This window comes from Rhinoraja longicauda, chromosome 21 (genome assembly GCF_053455715.1).
Source record: "Rhinoraja longicauda isolate Sanriku21f chromosome 21, sRhiLon1.1, whole genome shotgun sequence".
Lineage (NCBI taxonomy): Eukaryota > Metazoa > Chordata > Chondrichthyes > Rajiformes > Arhynchobatidae > Rhinoraja > Rhinoraja longicauda.
This window is the reverse complement of record NC_135973.1, coordinates 37,885,968-37,903,385: the sequence shown is the minus strand read 5'-3', so window position 1 is coordinate 37,903,385 and position 17,418 is coordinate 37,885,968.

Here is a 17,418-nt window from a genome sequence, read left to right as displayed (position 1 = left end):
GCCAAACACACGGTGGGGGGGGGGGGGGGGGGTTGTGACTAGTGTAGCTAGGACATGTTGGCCAGTGTGGGCGAGTTGGGTCGAAGGGCCTGTTTCCATGCTGTATCATTTTATGACTTTATGAGTCCATGAGATGCTGTTCCTCCAATTTGACTTTGGCCTCACTCTGACAATGGTGGAGGCCCCGGACAGGAAGGTCAGTGTGGGAATGGGAGGGGGAGTTAAAGTGTTTGGCAACCAGGACATGACGTAGGCCCGGACGGACTCAGTGAAGGTGTTCAGCGAAACGATTGCCGAGCCTGCGCTTGGTCCCACCGATATATAGGAGTCCACACCTGGAACAGCGGATACAGTCGATGAGGTTGGAGGAGGTGCAAGTGAACCTCTGCCTCACCTGAAAAGACTGTTGTGGTCCTTGGACGGAGTCATGGGGGGAGGTTTAGGGAGAGGTGTTGCATCTCCTGCGGTTGCAGGAGAAGGTGCATAGGCCTTTTATTGACTTTTAAATCGTCAATGGATTATTTCAGGTGTTGTATAATTTTTAGTTTCATTTATATTCCATTTCAGTATGTCTTTATTTTGACAGCACACAGCCAACTGCGTTATGTGAAACTAGTACAGTGTGCATCTTGCTTTGCAAGGTGGCTTGATGTGTCCATTTGCTTCTCTGGCGAGATCTGTTCTTTCTCGGAACCATCTGCTTGCAGGTTAAAGACACAAACAGTTCTTTCATTGTCAAAACAATCACGTATCTTTGTATAAAATTGCAGCTGTAGCAATGCCTATTTACATACTTTTGACATTCCCCATTAAAGCTGAAACCAGCCATTCTCTCCTCCTTGTACCTTGGCAACCTGCCTCCTACTTTTCCATCCACCACAGCCTGTGTGTTTATCCTCAGATCAGCTTCCTCCTTGTGTGCACACAGACGCCTGGAACAAACTGATTCTTCTCCAATTCCATTTTTTTGGCACTGACTGTGTGCGACCTTTCTCTCCGCAGGAAGTGAAGGGAACTGGTTGGCATTTACCCATCTCTGTGCCCAGTCACCTGGCATACATACATACCCTGGCTCTGCTGCTTTCAGGTGACACACTCTCTTTAAACAGCAGACTTCAGCACACCATCGATGACAGGCAAACAGGTATGGTGCCTGCACAGAACAAGGTTCAACATTGTGTTCAGAAAATCCCTCTGAATACTGAATGCTTCCTTTCACTCAGTTAATGACAGTGGAAAGATAGAATGGAAAGGAATATATTACTGTAATTTTCACAGGATATGAAAAGCCTGTGGAGTATTTGGAGTACCTTTACTTTTTTAAATTCAATCTTATGATTTTCCGTAAGTCCTCCAGTACCTTTTGTTAGTGTGGTTGTGCAGATCTCAGAATCCCTCCCTGTATAATTTCTGTTTCAACCTCCAAAGCTTTTATTCCCCACTCCGTAATCATGCTATTTTTCTTCCAACAAGTGAAGTCTCAACAGACTTATCAGAAAAACATGAAGACATTTTCACTGGCTACCCCAGGAATGCTTCTTCTTACACCACTGGTCTCTGAAATAAAATACCACAAGCCCCGCTGAGTTTAATCAGAATCAGCGGGTTAAGACGCAAGAATTTCCCATGCCCAGGAGGAAATTCAATAAGTAAAAGCTTTGCTGTTTTAAATCTGCCCAAAATATCCAACAAGTATCTATAAAGAATCTTCAGTAGATCCTGACAATGTCATTGAGATGAACAAATGCTCATTCTGATGTTAATTGACAAAAACTGAACGAAATCCCAAACTATATTTCAAACACATTATTCAGCTGACTACAGAGAGACTTCAGAATTAAAGGACATTCTTTTAGGAAGAAGATGAGGAGACATTTCTTCCACCAAAGGGTGGTGAATCTGTGGAATTCTTTGCCACAGAAGGCTGTGGAGGCCAAGTCAGTGGATATTGTTAAGGCAGAGACCGATAGATTTTTAATTAGAACGGGTGTCAGAGGATATGGGGAGAAGGCAGGAGAATGGGGTTAGGAGGGAGAATAGATCAGCCATGATTGAACGGCAGAGTAGACTTGATGGGGCGAATGGACTAATTCTACTATTCCTTATGACCATATGTATTTAATTCTATAAGTCCACAAAGGGCCAAAGCACAGCAGATCTTAATCAAGAAAATTTGTAGGTTGACCAGTTTTAAGTGGCAGAAGAAAAATGTGCTGACTAAGTTCTTGAGTTGTTATAGTGATTATGTGCTACAGGAGAGATAGAGGTGAGGGGGGGGGGGGGGGGGGTAAAAGAGGAGGGGGTGTTGCTTTATTGATTAAGGAGGTTGCTGTGGCAGTAGTCTGAGATGACATTACCGATGGTTCATCCAGTGAGGCTATGTGGGTGGAGCCGAGAAACAAAAATGTCGATAACTTTGTAAGGAGCAGACTGTAGGCCCGACATTGGTCAACTGAAATTAGAAGAGCAAATATCCCAGGAGAATGCAGACAGCTGCAAGACTAACAGGGTTAGCGTCGTATGTGACTTTAAATTTCCTAATATTTACTGGGAATATCATAGGGTAAAGGGCTTAGAAGGGGTGGAATTTATCACCTACTCCAACGACGTACAGGTTTGTAGGTTTGTAGATTCATTGATTTCTGTAAAAAACTGTAAATTGTCCCTAGTGTGTAGGATTATGCTCGTGTTTGGGGTGATCGCTGGTCGACACGGGCTCGGTGGGCCGAAGGGCCTGTTTCTACGCTGTATCTCTAAACTATAACAACATTTAAAAGACATTTGGACAGGTAGGTGGATAGGAAATGTTTAGAGAGATATGGGCCATATCTGGGCAGGTGGGACTTCTGTAGATGTGGCAATTATTGATGAAATCATTTGTAATTTCTTCAGTTTTTAAATAGAAAAAACACCTGAAAGTCCGACCTGGCCAGGTACTGAACACACCTTAAGCAATTTGTGGGAAGTGTAATTTGAGGAGTGAGTGTTCTATGAGCATTTCATGCACTTTGCCTTTAAGATCTTCCGTCTATCGCATAAATAATGTATTATTCGCCAACCAGTAGAAGCACAGAAAATCTTTTTTTTAATGCTTCTCTATCATGTATCATTTTGTCACATATTCCTTCAGATGCAGATACGGGAAAAGGTTATCACATCATATCATCATATCATATATATACAGCCGGAAACAGGCCTTTTCGGCCCACCAAGTCCGTGCCGCTCAGCGATCCCCGTACATTAACACTATCCTACACCCACTAGGGACAATTTTTACATTTACCCAGCCAATTAACCTACATACCTGTACGTCTTTGGAGTGTGGGAGGAAACCGAAGATCTCGGAGAAAACCCACGCAGGTCACGGGGAGAACGTACAAACTCCTTACAGTGCAGCACCCGTAGTCAGGATCGAACCTGAGTCTCCGGCGCTGCATTCGCTGTAAAGCAGCAACTCTACCGCTGCGCTACCGTGCCGCCCAAATAATTATTATAATTAGTTATAATTCATTACAATTTATTAAAATGAAAGTGACATTTATTTTGCATCAAAATGAGGAAATGTGGTGAGTTCGTTATTTGCATATAAATAGTCTTTTAATATCATAGTGTTTGGTGATCGTTCACATTCTCCCTGATCATGGGCGACAAAATTAATTTTTGATAGGATTTTGTGATTAAAGTAAAATTTCCCATTTATTTTGCTGTAACTGGTGGAAATGCTATCCAGTGCTATTCATCTCATGCCTTTTGTCATGAAGCAGTTGCACAACCATATGGCATTGATCTATCCTCATTCTGAATCAGGTCTACGTCTACTGTATAACATATGCTGGACATATGCTGGAGTGTTTCATGCTATGAGCTTATTAACTGCACACATTCAAGATCCTACGTGTGCATTTTTCTTTGCCGATTTTAAATTACTTTGGCATATCCTACCTAATACATTAATGAAATCTAAGGCTAATTAACAATGCTCAATACTATCTCTAGACCCTGACATTAAACTTGTTCAGAGATAGGTTTTGCAGATTAGTAATTGTTATTAATTCTTCTTACATCATAAGGTTAAGGCAAATGATACGAAAGACTAATGGGGTCTCTGTCCTTTGTTGGCATATTACGTAATAGCAAAATTACTCATGATAGTTTAAATAATTGTCATGCAAATATCTAGCTAAAGGTCCATTGGATCATGAGATAAAGAATCAGTAATCCACTTACATTACAAGCAATCTGTTTTCTCTGGTCATTCACAGAGTAGAATGGGCCCCATATATAAGGAAGTGCTGGCTCTGGAGAGGGTCCAGAGGAGGTTTACAAGAATGATTGCAGGAATGAGTGAGTTAGCATATGATGAGCGTTTGACAGCACTGGGCCTGTACTCACCGGAGTTTAGAAGCATGAGGGGGGACCTCCTTGGAACTTACAGAATAATGAAAGGCATGGATAGAGTGGATGTGGAAAGGATGTTTCCACTGGTGGGAGAGTCTAGGACCAGAGGTCATAGCTTCAGAATTAAAGGGCGCTCTTTTAGAAAGGAGATGAGGGGGAACTTCCTTAGTCAGAGGGTAGTTAATCTGTGGAACTCATTGCCACAGAGGGCTGTGGAGGCCGTCAGTGGATATTTTTAAGGCAGAGATAGACAAATTCTTGATTGGAACGGGTGTCAATGGTTATGGTGAGAAGGCAGGAAAATGGGATTAGGAGGCACAGATCAGCCATGTTTGAATGGCAGAGTACAATAGATGGGCCGAATGGCCTAATTCTACTCCTATTACTTGTGAACTTGTAAACTGGTGAGAGTAGTTGATGGTTCATCAAATCTGTGATGCTAGAGGTGTTTTGTTGCAGGAATCAGCAAAATTACATCAGAGCGCAATGGGACAGATATATCCAAATACATGTTTTCCAATTGCACTCTACAGTCACATGGCAATAGAAAATATATTATTTCTAACAATTGTTATCATCTACTATTATTAACTGTTATTAGTGATATTAACAGAACTGTTATTAGTGATATTAACAGAACACTGCCTTCTGTTTCAGGGTAAAACATGATACTCTTGGTGATTATTTTCTATGAACAGGAAAATATATATTTTTTAAATCCAAGCATTCTATTACTAAAGAATTGTTCTTCTTTATTACCTCCTTACTTTATAATTGAACTGAATCAAATATGAGAAACGTATGGAGCATGAGATTGGAATCATCATGTACATCAGCTGTTTTCATGTTGTCTTCCACAAAGACCAGAATTTCTTTAGTTTAGTTTAGAGATACAGCGTGGAAACAGGCCCTTCGGCCCACCGGATTTGCACCGACCAGCAATCCCTGGACATTAACACTATCCTACACCCACTAGGGACAATTTTTACATTTACCAAGCCAATTAACCTACAAACCTGTACGTCTTTGGAGTGTGGGAGGAAACCGAAGATCTCGGAGAAAACCCACGCTGGTCACGGGGAGAACGTACAAACTCCGTACAGACAGCACCCGTAGTCGGGATGGAACCTGGGTCTCCAGCGCTGCATTTGCTTTAAGGCAGCAACTCTACCGCTGTGCCACCGTGACCGCCCTAATTGTTCTTCTTTCAGAACATTGTAAATATTCCGATTCCCCACAATTTGGTGAGTGCTGAGTGCACTTTAAATTTGAGCTGGATTAACGCAGAAGATAGACACAGAATGCTGGAGTAATTCAGCGGGACAGGCAGCATCTCTGGAGAGAAGGAATCGGTGATGATTTGGGTCGGGACCCTTCTTCAGACTGAGAGTCAGGAGAGAGGGAGACACAGAGATGAGGAAAGGTAGAGTGTGAAAACAAGAGATTATAGGGGACAAAGATCAAGGAAAATGTAGAATAGATTATTGTTAGGTAGGGGAAGGTGAGAACGAGGCATACAAAGATAAAATTTAATCAGAATTAATTTTGATACTTTGGGGAAATCAAGAATTATGGGAATAAATTAGTAAAATGAAGTTGAGACCAAAGTTTGGACCTGGAATGAGTTTGTTAAAAAAGAAGCAAAGGACTTCTCCAGTTTTCATTTCTTATACCCTTAGATTTCTAGATTGCTGGCAGCTGAGTAATTACTGTATTATCATAAGGTGGTATGTACACAGGGTGGCATTACACTACAGGGACTGACTTTCAATTCACTCTCCCAAAAGGTAACCAGCTTTGCAGATTACATATCTGGGCCTCCTCCATTGTCGGAGTGAGGCCCAACGCAAATGGAGGAACTACACTTCATATTTCGCTTGGGCAGCTTACAACCCAACCTAGATATCTCTAACATTAAGTAACCCTTGCATCCCTCTCTCTCCAACCCTCCCCCACCCTAGTCGTTGTACTAGTTTCACTGTCGTCCTGATGAGTTTCATTGACTGTATAACTCATTAACTCCCAGCCCACGGCCAACAATGAACCGTTTCCTTGATCATCATTACTTTTTCGCAGATCTTTTATTCATTTGTTCTATACCTCTTTGTGTCATCATCTCTTGTTTATCTCTTGGTTCCCTTTACCCCTGACTCTCAATCTGAAGAAGGGTCTCAACCCAAAACGTCACCTATTCCTTTTTTCCAGAGATGCTGCCTGACCCAATGAGTCACTCCAGCTTTTGGTGTCTATCTTCCATCAGAAAGGTTGTCTTATTGACTAATTTCTGTACTTTGCAGAGGGACAATTGTATGCGGTAAGGCAAACTGGAGAAACACACCCATTTGCATTAAGATGGCAGCATGGTAGCGCAGCGGCAGAGTTGCAGCCTGACAGCACTTGGGGCACCAGAGACCCGGGTTTGATTCCGACTACGGGTGCTGTCTGTATGGTGTTTGTACGTTCTCCCCGTGACCGCATAGATTTTCTCTGGGATCTTTGGTTTCCTCCAAGACTCCAAAGGCGTACAGGTTTGTAGGTTAATTGGCTTGGTATAAATATAAATTGTCCCTAGTGTGTGTAGGATAGTGTTAATGTGCAGGGATCGCTAGTTGGTGTGGACTCGGTGGGCCGAAAGACCTGTTTCCGTGCTGTATTACTGAGCTAAACTAAACTAAACTAAACTAAAAGGCACAGACAACCGTAACAAGATGAAACCCAAATGTTGCTCAAAGCAATAGATTCTTGCAGCCTCTTGTATGCTTCATCAACCCGAATTGATAATCCCTCTGGGGTGAAGATGAATTCTTGCTGCAAGAATATTGTGTTAATACTCCTTATATATTAAACAAACCCCATAATAAAAAAAGTTTATTCACACATTGGTTCACAATATTTACCCATTGTTTTGAGAATAGTTGTCAATGTTGTTAATGTCCTTCTTTGTAATTTGAAAAAAATAGATGAAAGTATTAAGGTGATGAATGGAGGAAATTGTCTATTGTCTGAGTGAAAATTAGATGACTTCAAAATAAATAATAAAGAATGATGGTGCCGTTCTCAGAAATGTTACAAAAACTGTCAATTTAAGGTCCAGAAGAAAAGAGATAATCACATGAAAACAGATACAGCAAAATAAATCGCAGCTTAACTTCTTGAAGCAGAAAACCTCAGTCTGAGACCAATTCATCTTTCTTTTTCCTTGTTGTTTAAACAAAGCTTAGAAATCCCACACCATGAGCAAGCACTCCTGCCAAATTATGAGCATAGGACATAGAAGAACACTGTGTGGAAAGGAACTGCAGATGCTGGTTTAAACCAAAGATAGACACAAAGTGCTGGAGTAACTCAGAATGGAGAGAAGGAATGGGTGACGTTTTGGGTCTGAAGAAGGGTCTCGACCCGAAACATCACCACTCTGCTCCCCAGAGATGCTGCCTGTCCCGCTGAGTTACTCCAGCTTGTTGTGTCTATGGAACACAGCACAAGAATAGCCCTTGCACCGACAAAGTCTATGCCGAACATAACGCTAACACCAAATCCTTTCTGCCCACACATTATCCATATCCCTTCATTCCCTGCATATCCATATGTTCATAAGTTATTGGCCTGGAATTAGGCCATTCGACCCATCAAGTCTACTCTGCTGTTCAATCATGGCTTATCTCTGCCTCCTAATCCATTCTCCCCATAACTCCTGACACCCATTCTATTCAAGAATTTCTCTATCTCTTCCTTAAAAATATCCAGTGACTAGGCCTCTACAGTCCTCCCTAGCAATGAGTTCCACAGATTAACTACCCTCTGACTAAAGAAGTTTCTCCTCACCTCCGTTCTAAAAGAGCGTCCTTTAATTCTGAGGCTATGACATCAGGTCCTAGACTCTCCCACCAGTGGAAACATCCTTTTCTTTCATTATTCTGTAAGTTTCAATGAGGTCCCCTTCAACCTTCTAAACTCCAGTGAGTACAGGCCCAGTGCCGTCAAACCCTCATCATGTGCTAACCCACTCATTCCTGGGATCATTCTTGTAAACCTCCTCTGGACCCTCTCCAGAGCCAGCACATCCTTCCTCAGATACCTCTGGGGCCCATATTTGCTCACAGCTCTCCAAATGCGGCCTGACCAGCGCCTTATAGAGCCTCAGCATTACATCTCTGTTTTTTGTATTCCAATCCTCTTGATATAAATGAATTTGCCTTCCTTACTACCAATTCAGCTTGCAGATTAACTTTTTGTGAGTCGTGCACCAGCGATCTCAAGTCCCTTTGCACCTCCGATTTCTGGATCCTCGCTCCATTTAGAAAATAATCTACGCCTTTATTCTTATTACCAAAATGCATGACTCCACACTTTGTAACTGAATTTCATCTGCCACTTCTCTGCACTCTCCTAACCTGCCCAAGTCCTTCTGCAGTTCAACAGTTCAACAGTTCAACAGTTCAACAGTTCAACAGAGCTTTATTTGTCATTCGGTACTGAAGTACCGAACGAAACTAGATAGCAGTCATACACAAAAAAGAACACAAGACACATGACCCCAACACAAACGTCCATCACAGTGACTCCAAACACCCCCTCACTGTGATGGAGGCAACAAAACTTCCACTCTCTTCCCCACGCCCACGGACAGACAGCTCGTCCCCGACCGACCCGCACAGTCCCCGCAAGGGGATGGAAGTCCCCGCGGCCGAGCCGCACCGGGCGCTGAAACGTCTCGCGGCCGAACTGGGCGATGGAAGGCCCCGCGACCGAGCCGTGCGCAGCTAAGTCCCGCGGCCGAGCCGGGCCGGGCGATGTTAAGTCCAGCGGCCAAGCCGCACCAGTGATGAAAAGTCCCGCGGCCGAGCTGCACCGGGCGATGTAAAGTCCCGCGGCCAAGCCGCACCAGCGATGTAAAGTCCCGCGGCCGAGCCGCACCGGGCACTGTTAAGTCCAGCGGCCAAGCCGCACCAGCGATGTAAAGTCCAGCGGCCGAGCCGCACCGGGCGATGTTAGGCCCCGTGGCCGAGCCGCACCCCACGCCGTGAGGAAGAGACCTAAAAGAGAAAGGTTTCCCCACCCCCCCATCAACCCCCACCCACACCACCACCCCCCACACATACACAACCAAAAAAAAAAAAAAACCATCCCAACACCGACACACAACAAAAAAAAAAAGGAAAAAAGACGAACAGACTGCTAGCGAGCCGCAGCCGTTAGGCGCCGCCACTTCCACTAACTCTCTGTGTAAAGCATTTGCCCTGTAAATCTCCTTTAAACTTTGCCCCTCTCACTTTATGCACCCGAGTGTTTGATTTTTCCTTGGGAAAAAGACTCTGACAGTCTACTCTATCTATGCCTCTCATAATATTATGTCTTTCTATCATGTCTCCCGCAACCTCTGGGGTCCCAGAGAAAACCATCCAAGTCTCATCAACCTCTCCCTTTAGCTAATACACCATAATCTACTCATTAGAATTGAGTTATTTAAAAGTGTGAACATTTATCTTTTAGGAACCAAAATTGTTTTGTATTTATTTGTGTTCTGTGACAGTGTTTGGTATATCATTGGGGAGAAAGCAGGCACAGGTTACTGATTGTGGATGATCAGCCGTGATCACAATGATTGGCGGTGCTGCCTCCAAGGGCCAAATGGCCTCCTCCTGCACCTATTTTCTCTGTTTTCTATCATTAAGAGCAGCAGTTAAGTACACTGAATTTCTTGGATGGTTGAAAAGGTTGCAGAATACAAAGGATATTTGTTCAGAGCTTAATGGGAAAACCTCCTGTTTTGTACATGTCATGCAGTGTATGGGTTGCGAGAACTTCTGTTGGCCTGAAACCTTGAAGAATTGATAAAGACAGGTGATACTTATTGAGGGTCAGACTATCTGTGATTTCCAAACCTGCACATTGCAGAGCAGATGTCTAAGGTGAGTTACAGGTCAGAGGCCAGTGGATTTGACCTCCTATATAACCATAGGACTCAGCAATGATGTCCTTGAACGCAGCGCACCAACTACAGGACAAATCAAACGTATCAAGAGTTTATAAACATAAACCTTCCCCTGGCATGCACAATGTAGAAATATTACCTGAAACATACGTCCCCAAATAATACGTTTGGTGTGTTAGCCTTTTGAAAGCGTTGAACAAGTATTAAACCGATTCACCAAGTTGTCAGTTTGCTGAAATCTTTGATGTTTTACCTCATCAAAGCATTTATTGTTATGCTACTAGCTGAACATCAAATAATCCCCTGGCAGCATGACGTCTTGGAAATCAGAAGGAGAAAGGTGCTGGAAATCCGAAAGGAAAACAGTCAGAAGGTCAGGCAGCACCAGTGGGAAGAGAAACACAGCTCATGATTAAGATCAATCAGCCTCAATCAGAACTTGAAAAGCAAAAAAACAACTTCGTTTCAATTTACAGAGAGTGGTAAGTTGAATAGAACAAAGGGAATAGAAGGTTGTGGAGGCCAAGTCTGTGAATATTTTTTTGACCGACCTACATTATGGGAGAGGGGAACCCCCGTTCCCTAAAGAATGAGGACATCTTGGATATCATGGTATGGAACACCTCATCTTGAGCACAGATGCGGCGTAGACAGAGGAATTGGGAGTAGGGGATAGAGTCTTTGCCGGAAGCAGGGTGGGAAGTAGTGTAGTCTAGATAGTTGTGGGAGTCAGTGGGTTTGTTATTGACTTTAGTCAATGGTCTATTTCTTGGGAAGGAGACGGTGAGATCAAGAAAGGGGAGGGAGGTGTCAGAGATGGTCCAAGTAAATTTGAGAGCAGGATGGAAATTGGTGGTGAAGTTGATGAAGTCCATGAGTTCTGCATGGGTGCAGGAGGTAGCACCAATGCAGTCGTCAATGTAGCGGAGGTAGAGTTCGGGGATAGGGCCAGTATACGCCTAGAACAGGGATTTTTCAACATACCCTTCAACATACACTGGTGCAGGGAGCAGGGTTTCAAGTTTCTGGATCATTGGGACCTCTTCTGGGGGAAGTATGACCTGTACAAAAAGGACGGGTTGCATCTGAACCCGAGGGGAACCAATATCCTGGCGGGGAGATTTGCTAAAATAACTGCGGAGACTTTAAACTAGTACGGTTGGGGGGAGGGACTCAAACACAGATAGCTAATAGGCAGTGTGTGAGGCAGGAGGCAGAAAAGGGAAACACTCAGACCCAATATGTAGGAGAGAAAGAAGGGAAAAGAAATAAACTGAGAATAAGAAATGATGGGTCCCTTAAATGTGTATATTTTAATGCTAGGAGCATTGTAAGAAAGGTGGATGAGCTTAGAGCCTGGATTGACATCTGGAAGTATGATGTTGTGGCGATCAGTGAAACATGGTTGCAGGAGGGTTGCGATTGGCAATTAAATATTCCAGGATTTCATTGTTTCAGATGTGATAGAATCGGAGGGGCAAGAGGTGGGGGTGTTGCATTGCTTGTCAGGGAGGATATCACAGCAGTGCTTTGGCAGGACAGACTAGAAGGCTCGATTAAGGAGGCTGTTTGGGTGGAACTCAGAAATGAGAAAGGTTTAGCAACACTTATAGGGGTGTATTATAGACCGCCAAATAGGGAACGAGAATTGGAAGAGCAAATATGTAAGGAGATAGCAGATATTAGTAGTAAGCACAGAGTGGTGATTGTGGGTGATTTCAATTTTCCGTATATAGACTGGGAATCACATTCTGTTAAAGGGCTGGATGGTTTGGAGTTTGTAAAATGTGTGCAGGATAGTTTTTTGCAGCAATACGTAGAGGTGCCTACCAGAGAAGGGGCAGTGTTGGACCTCCTGTTAGGAAATGAGATGGGTCAGGTGACGGAGGTATGTGTTGAGGAGCACTTTGGGTCTAGTGATCATAATGCCATTAGTTTCAATATCATTATGGAGAAGGTCAAATCTGGACCAAGGGTTGAGATTTTGGATTGGAGAAAGGCTAATTTTGAGGAGATGAGAAAGGATTTAAAAGGAGTGAAATGGAAATTGTTGTTTTATGAAAAGGATATAATAGAGAAATGGAGGATATTTAAAGGTGAAATTTTGAGAGTACAGAGTCTTTATGTCCCTGTTCGGTGGAAAGGAAAGAATAATAATTTGAAAGAGCCGTGGTTTTCCAGGGAAATTGGACACGGTTCGGAAAAAGAGGGAGATATACAATAAATATAAGCGGCAGGGAGTAAATGAGGTTCTTGAGGAATATAAAAGATGTAAAAGGAATCTTAAGAAGGAAATTAGAAAAGCGAAAAAAAGATATGAGGCTGCTTTGTCAAGTAATGTAAAAGTAAACCCCAAGGGGTTCTACAGATATGTCAATAGCAAAAGGATAGTGAGGGATAAAATTGGTCCATTAGAGAGTCAGAGTGGACAGCTATGTGCTGAGCCGGAAGAAATGGGGGAGATATTAAACAATTTCTTTTCTTCGGTATTTACCGAGGAGAAGGATATTGAATTATGTGAGGTAAGCGAAACAAGTAGAGTAGTGATGGAAATTAGGAGGATTAAAGAAGAGGAGGTACGGACACTTTTGAAAAATATAAAAGTGGATAAGTCTCCAGGTCCTGATAGGATATTCCCTAGGACATTGAGGGAAGTTAGTGCAGAAATAGCAGGGGCTATGACGGAAATATTTCAAACGTCATTAGAAACGGGGATGGTGCCGGAAGATTGGCGCATTGCGCATGTTGTGCCTTTGTTTAAAAAAGGTTCTAAAAGTAAACCTAGCAATTATAGACCTATTTGTTTGACGTCTGTGGTGGGAAAATTAATGGAAAAGATACTTAGGGACAATATATATAATTATTTGGATAATCAAGGCCTGATTAGAAACAGTCAACATGGATTTGTGCCTGGAAGGTCATGTTTGACTAATCTTCTTGAATTTTTTGAAGAGGTTACCAGGGAAATTGATAAGGGCAAGGCTGTGGATGTTGTCTATATGGACTTCAGTAAGGCATTTGACAAGGTTCCACATGGAAGGTTGATTAAGAAGGTTAAATCGTTGGGTATTAATAGTGAGGTTGCAAGATGGATTCAACAATGGCTGAATGGGAGATACCAGAGGGTAATGGTTGACAATTGTATGTCAGGTTGGAGGCCAGTGTCTAGTGGAGTACCCCAAGGATCTGTGTTGGGTCCACTGTTGTTTGTCATTTACATTAATGATCTGGATGATGGTGTGGCAAATTGGATTAGTAAATATGCAGATGATACTAAGATAGGTGGAGTAGTTGATAGTGAGGTAGATTTTCAAAGTCTACAGAGAGACTTGGGCCTTTTGGAAGGGTGGGCTGAAAGATGGCAGATGGAGTTTAATGCTGATAAGTGTGAGGTGCTGCATTTTGGTAGGACAAATCAAAATAGGACGTACAGGGTAAATGGTAGGGAATTGAGGAATGCAGTGGAACAGAGGGATCTGGGAATAACTGTGCATTGTTCCCTGAAGGTGGAACCTCATGTGGATAGGGTGGTGAAGAAGGCGTTTGGTATGCTTGCCTTTATAAATCAGAGCATCGAGTATAGAAGTTGGGATGTAATGTTAAAATTGTACAGGGCATTGGTGAGGCCGAATCTGGAGTATGGTGTGCAGTTCTGGTCGCCAAATTATAGGAAGGATGTCGACAAAATGGAGAGGGTACAGAGGAGATTTACTAGAATGTTGCCTGGGTTTCAGCACTTAGGCTACAGAGAGAGGTTGAACAGGTTGGGTCTTTATTCTTTGGAGCGTAGAAGGTTGAGGGGGGACTTGATAGAGGTTTTTAAAATTTTGAGAGGGACGGACAGAGTTGACGTGGGTAGGCTTTTCCCTTTGAGAGTGGGGAAGATTCCAACAAGGGGACATAGCTTCAGAATTGAGGGACAAAGGTTTAGGGGTAACATGAGGGGGAACTTCTTTACTCAGAGGGTTGTGGCTGTATGGAATGGGCTTCCGGTGGAAGTGGTGGAGGCTGGCTCGATTTTATTATTTAAGAGTAAATTGGATAGGTATATGGATAGGAGGGGATTGGAGGGTTATGGTCTGAGTGCAGGTAGATGAGACTAGGTCAGGGAGAATGGTCGGCGTGGACTGGTAGGGCCGGACAGGCCTGTTTCCATGCTGTAGTTGTTATATGTTATATGTTGTTAAGAGGCAGGCATACCTGGGGCCCATAGCTACGCCTTGGACTTGAAGGGTGGGAGGAGTCAAAGGAGAAGTTGTTGAGGGTGAGGACCTGCTGTGCTAGGCGGAGTAGAGTTAGTGGAGGGAAATTGGCTGGTTTGGTGGAGGAAGAAACGGAGGGCTTTACGGCCTTCCTGATGGGGGATGGAGGTGTAGATGACTGAACGTCCGTAGTAAAGATGGGAAAGTGGGGGCTCAGAAAACAGAAGGTATTAAAGAGATGAAGGGTGAAGAGATAGAGAGATTCTTGATAAGTACAGGTGTCAGAGTTTATGGGGAGAAGGCAGGAGAATGGGGTTAGGAGGGAAAGACAGATCAGCCATGATTGAATGGAGGAATAGATTTGATGGGCCGAATGGCCTAATTCTATTCCTATTCCTTATGACCTTATGATCTCTGATAGAGTACACCACAGGTGACTCTGCTACCTATGGAGCCAGGTGGCTAAAAGATTAATGAGAGAGGTTTGAAAGACAGAAAACGGTAAAGCTAGTGAATGGAAGTCAGAGGTATTGGTGAAGCCTGAAATGAAGTGAAGAAAGTTTCAGTTGATCAGGAACTGTCTGTGGAGAGAGCAAAACTGGGTCAATATTACAAATGCTCAGTTTGCTAGGTAACTTTGTTGGCCTCTATGTGGTGACTCTTTGCATACATTGGTATGGTACGCAAAACAAAGAATTTCACCGTGACATGCCACATGTGGCAATAAAGTATTCATTCATTCATTCATTCATTCATTCATTCATTCATTCATTCATTCATTGATTCATTCATTCATTCATTCATTCTTTCATTCATTCATTCATTCATTCATCCATTCATTCATTCATTCATTCAAAGACTCTGCCAGACCCATTGTATTACTCCAGCACTTTATAGAAACATAGAAACACAGAAAATAGGTGCAGGAGGAGGCCATTCAGCCCTTTGAGCTAGCACCGCCATTCATTGTGATCATGGCTGATCATCCACAATCAGTAACCTGTGCCCAACTTCTCCCCATATCCCTTGATTCCACTAGCCCCTAGAGCTCTATCTAACTCTTACTTAAATTCATCCAGGTATTTGGCCTCCACTGCCCTCTGTGGCAGAGAATTCCACAAATTCACAACTCTCTGGGTGAAAAAGTTCCTTCTCACCTCAGTTTTAAATGGCCTCCCCTTTATTCTTAGACTGTGGCCCCTGGTTCTGGACTTCCCCAACATTGGGAACATTTTTCCTGCATCTAGCTTGTCCAGTCGCACTTGTGGCAGAATTAGCCATATCCATGTCTGTTTGCTTGTTCATGTCACCATTCATGCGCTATCTGCCATTTCTACACCATATGTATAGATAATCTATGTCCTGGTGTATCCTTTAACAGTGTTGTTCACTGCCTGAAACTCCAACAAATTTTGTGTTGAACAATTCCACTTGCATTTGCTTTCTAATGTTGGATAAGTCATTTCCAAATGTGTATTCAGGATAAAAGTTGACAGTATCTGTTCATGGCGATCAATTTTACACCAATGTCAATTGCCTTTGTATTGATTTATTTTACTGAACAATTAATTTAGTGATAATATATGTTGCTCCTTGTATTCCAAACATTGAGAGATCAAACCATCAGAAAGGACATAGGCTCATTGCAGAAAATTATAGTTTGGCGAGCCTGACATCAGTGGTAAGAAAGCTATTGGAGAAAATTCTTAGGGATTGGATTTACTCGTATTTGGAAGAGAATGGGCTAATTAGGAACAGTCAGCTTGGCTTTGGGAGGGTGGTCATGTCTTACAAACTTGATTGGGTGCATTAGGAACTAAAGATGCTGGAATCTTGAGCAAAACACAAAGTTTGAAGAAGAGTCCCGACCCAAAATATTGCTTATCCATTCCCTCCGCAGATGTTGCCTGACTTGCTGAGTTACTCCAGTACTTTGTGCTTTGCTCAAAACTTGATTGGGATCCTTGAGGAAGTGATGTAAGTAGGGCAGCAGGATGTAGTCTACATGGCTTTAGTAATGAACTTGAAAAGGTCCTTCATGGTAGGCTGATGCCATCCCAAGATGCATGGGGTTCACAGTGATTTGGTAGTTTGGATTCAGAACTGGCTTACTCATGGAAGACAGAGTCATAGTAGAAGGGTCTTGTTCTGGCTGGAGGTCAGTGACCACATGCATGCATGTGGGTCAGTGGTGGCCCTCTTTTGATTGTATATATAAAAGACAGATGGAAGTGTAGATGAGTTGATTAGTAAGTTTGCAGAAAACACAAAAATTCAGATAGTGAACAACACTGTTTAAAAGATACAACAGGATATAGATTATCTATACATAAGGTGCAGAAATGGCAGATAGATGTTGGTGTTGAACTTTGGGAGATCAAAAGCGAGGGGAAAATATACAGTTCATGGTGTAGAAAATGATCTTGGTGTCAAAGAACATAACTCCCTCAAAGTAGCAACACAAGTATAGTGATCAAGAAGCTATACAATATGCTTGCATTCATCGGCTAAGGCATTAACTACAATAGTCAGCAGTCATGCTGCAGGTTTATAAAACTACTAGACCATGGACCCGTTGGGCCCAAACCTCTCCTGCATTGGTGAAGCACCCTCTCCTCCCACACTCCCCCCTCCCCTCTCTCCCCCTCCCCTCTCCTCCCTCCCCTCTCCCCCTTCCCCTCCCCTCCTCCACCCCCATCCCCCTCCTCTCCTCCCCCTCCTCCCCTTCCCTCCCCCCTCCTTCCCTCCCTCCCTCCCTCCCCTCCCTCCCTCCCTCCCTCCCTCCCTCCCTCCCTCCCTCCCTCCCTCCCTCCCTCCCTCCCTCCCTCCCTCCCTCCCTCCCTCCCTCCCTCCCTCCCTCCCTCCCTCCCTCCCTCCCTCCCT